This window comes from Eumetopias jubatus, unplaced genomic scaffold (genome assembly GCF_037043125.1).
Source record: "Eumetopias jubatus isolate StellerSeaLion01/CBP00866 unplaced genomic scaffold, mEumJub1_p1.0 scaffold_1, whole genome shotgun sequence".
NCBI lineage: Eukaryota > Metazoa > Chordata > Mammalia > Carnivora > Otariidae > Eumetopias > Eumetopias jubatus.
In genome coordinates this window covers 93346240-93349612 of record NW_028274807.1, presented here as the reverse complement: position 1 = coordinate 93349612, position 3373 = coordinate 93346240, and the positions used below count along the sequence as shown (strand labels likewise).

Here is a 3373-nt window from a genome sequence, read left to right as displayed (position 1 = left end):
AACCTAATTTCCAAAACTCAAAGTTAAACATGGTAGGCCACAGAGGTTTTATTTCTAAGTGGTGAGATTCAGTATGATTTTCATTTTTTTCTTTATGCTTTCCTATATTGTATTGTTTTTAGAATGCTTATTACTTTTGTAATTGGGGAAAGGATATTGAAAAAAAAATCCTGAGTTGCCAAATCCAACACACCCCAAGTGCAATTCACAAATGCATGGCACAATGATGAAGAAATTAGTTTTACTGAGACAGATTTTCTTAAGGATAACTACTTACCTACTCTACCTTCTGGGATTCAGAAACATAGCCATAAATGTAATCTTGTATCTATCTAGGGTAGGCACCTAAATGTCTTTTCTAAGAATTTTATAAAAAATTTAAGAACCAATCTCATACCAAGAAATGATTTGTGATAAAGTTAATAAACACTTAAATGAAGGCCAAAACAAAAACAATATTACATAAATAGTGTACAAATAAAACTCTATTATCCCCAAAGTGTTCTCGGTTCAGAAGAAACTGCAAATCAGAAGCAATTGGAGAAATTACTAGGGAAGCCTTTGTCCCATCTAGATTCTTGTATTCTCATAGCCTTGTTCCATGTCATCCACTGTTACCCCTCTGTGCCCCTTGTGGAACCAGATCACATGCTAGACTGAGTCCTCACTCAAACATTTCATTTCATTAGGTTATGTGTGAAGTCATAGTCTTTCTGTGTCCAATTGTTCAAGTCTCAGACTTTAAGAAACAATGTCTTCTTTACTTATTATACTGCTAATGGCTAGCTACTTCGTCTCTAATTGCTGTAGCACAGACCTTTGCAGACACAACTGTGTTCAAATGGCATAAATGTCCACTGTTGTTCCCTGTTAGAAAACACCTTCTTCTTTCTCAGACAATGGGTGCAGAAGGGTTTTTAGACCCCTGGACCGGCCAGGCAGTGCCCTAAGTGTTTTCCTTTATCATGAAGCTATAGGCAGTCACTCATCCTGACAGGCTGACTCTGTCTTCTCCCCACACCACTTTGGACTCAGGCCCCTGCCCTGTCTTACACAAGAAACACAGTCATTCCCAGCATTTGGAGATTTTTTTTTTTTAATACACTTTACTGCAGATCTCAAAGGAGAAACATTTGAATTACATTACACATTTTCAGCAAACTGCTGCAAACATCCAAATCAGAGCTAACTCTCCCTGGCCCCTCCTGGGGTTTTCACCCTTCATCCCTCAGAGAGCCCCTGGCCCCACTAGCGCCTTTCCTTCCTCCAGTCTCACCTGCAACCTGACCTGCCTACTCGTATACCAGTTGCCAGCAAATTAAAAGCCTTCTTTATAAAGTGAAGGGGAATTATGAATAACGATTTTATTTTCTCCTGTTACATTCACACTAAGTGGGCACAACAAGCCCTTGTAATGGGTTTCCCCACCGCAGTTTACACTGAGGGAGGCCCCAGGGACAAAGCCAGGTTTTCTCCAGAGCTTCATTCTAAACTACTATATAATGTCTATTTCCTGTACAATCAAAAGATGTCTGTATAACCCTCGCATAAATGAGTGTGAAATACCCAAATCAACATCCAGACAGCTACAGATCAGGGATGGCCTTTATAATGCAAGACAGGGAAAAAAACCCCACAGAATTATGTTTTTGCTTTAATAATGAAGGAAATGATCTCAAGTTCAAATCCAACTTTGAAGTTTTCTCCCTACCTGAGTCACATAAAAAGAAAAAAAATCATTTTCAGGCATCAAGCATTTATGCAGAGAACAATAAGCCACACATTCTTTTTTTTTTTCCACAAGCAGGTGAAACAATTATTTCACAGTTGTCTTTAAAACCACAAGGACACTATGTTCTTCAAATAAAAACATTAGTACAGATAACTATACTTTCTAGAAAATGATTATATAGACCCTCTCAAAGAGAAATGCACACCATTATATGGTTTCAGACAAGTTGGTTGGGAAAGACACATCTGGACTGATTCCTAAAACATACCTTAAGACCACCCTGCATCTTTTGGTTCAAAGTATAGATTATTGTCATCAGTACATGCTCCGCGTTCTTACATATTTGATAATGCACATATAGACTGGTTGGTTTGTGACTTAATGTTCCATTGGTTCATCAAGCTTTTCTGCAGGCTCATCAGCAGGTTGAGCAGGCTGTGCCTTTCTCTATGATCTTTCTTCAAGACCTTCCAGGAACGGAGATACATCATCATCATCATAAATCGTAATCTCCAAGTCTTTATCAACAATTTCAATGGAAACATTCTTTGTTTCCTGAACAGAACCTTTGTTAGGAAGGATGTTGTAGGAAGTGTCTCTCATAAGGCACGCAGATCACGTTTAGCCAGTTCATTCAAATTGCACTCCATAAACCCAGACACATGTCTCTCCAAGTAAGTACAAGCTGATTGAGAACGGTCCCGATGGACATGGCTCTAAGTCAAAATAGTTGGCAGATGGACAGGTTTGGAAAATGTGAGGGCCCATATCATAACCAGCAATAAGTAGGCCAACACCATACGGTCTCTGGCCATATCATTGCGTTGGTATCTGGGTCTTGCTTCCAATTAGAGATACAAGATGAGACACAGGAAGAGGTCTATCAAATACAAATCTGCAATCCAAACACTCCTGGCGCATAACATTTCATAACAGTCTAGCATCAGCAGTAAGTCCTGTAATTGAGATACCAATATGGTTGTCAACATGGAGAATTTTTTTCTGATGAGCTGCAAGCTCTGACTGTGCTCTCTTCAATGCAACCAGCACTGCATGGGGTTTTGATTTCAGACCAACTGTGGCTGAACCTTGTCTGACAGCTTCTGTTGCATACTCAATTTGATGAATCCTGCCCTGAGGGCTCCAGACAGTGACCTAATTGTCAACAGGGTTCCAGTGCGGTCTAGCTGTGGCTTCCTGCAGAAGTGTGGATTCAGGAATGCTAAGCCTCCAGCGTTTAGGAAGATGCTTGCAGTATATACAGATATGTAAAAGAAAAAGGGAACACTAGGTAATTCATTGAGCAAAAACCTATTTTCAAAGTTAGTAGAAGAAATTGATGTGATAAAAAAGACCTAGCAGGAAACGACCTAGTAAATACATCATAAACACTGACACTGCTCTGGAGCATAATTCTTGTGTGTGTGTGTGTGTGTGTGTGTGTGTGTGTGTGTGTGTGTAATCTTTGTATCTATACAAGATTAAGGTTACTTGTTTAGTAATAATAATAAAGTTTGGTAAATGGTTATAATGGAAGAATTTTGAAGGGAACTGAGATTATTTAAGCTGGAAATAGAAATCTGAGAAGAAAATCAATAGGTATTCTATTAAATATCTACAGAAAGCAGACAAATTTAAGAC

The 3373-nt window shown here is 38.9% G+C and overlaps 1 pseudogene; it reads right to left on the bottom strand.

Annotated features, from left to right (window-relative positions):
- Positions 1 to 2110: 2110 nt before the first annotated feature.
- On the bottom strand, positions 2111 to 2653 carry LOC114207116 (proteasome subunit alpha type-1 pseudogene; annotated as a pseudogene).
- Positions 2654 to 3373: the final 720 nt, after the last annotated feature.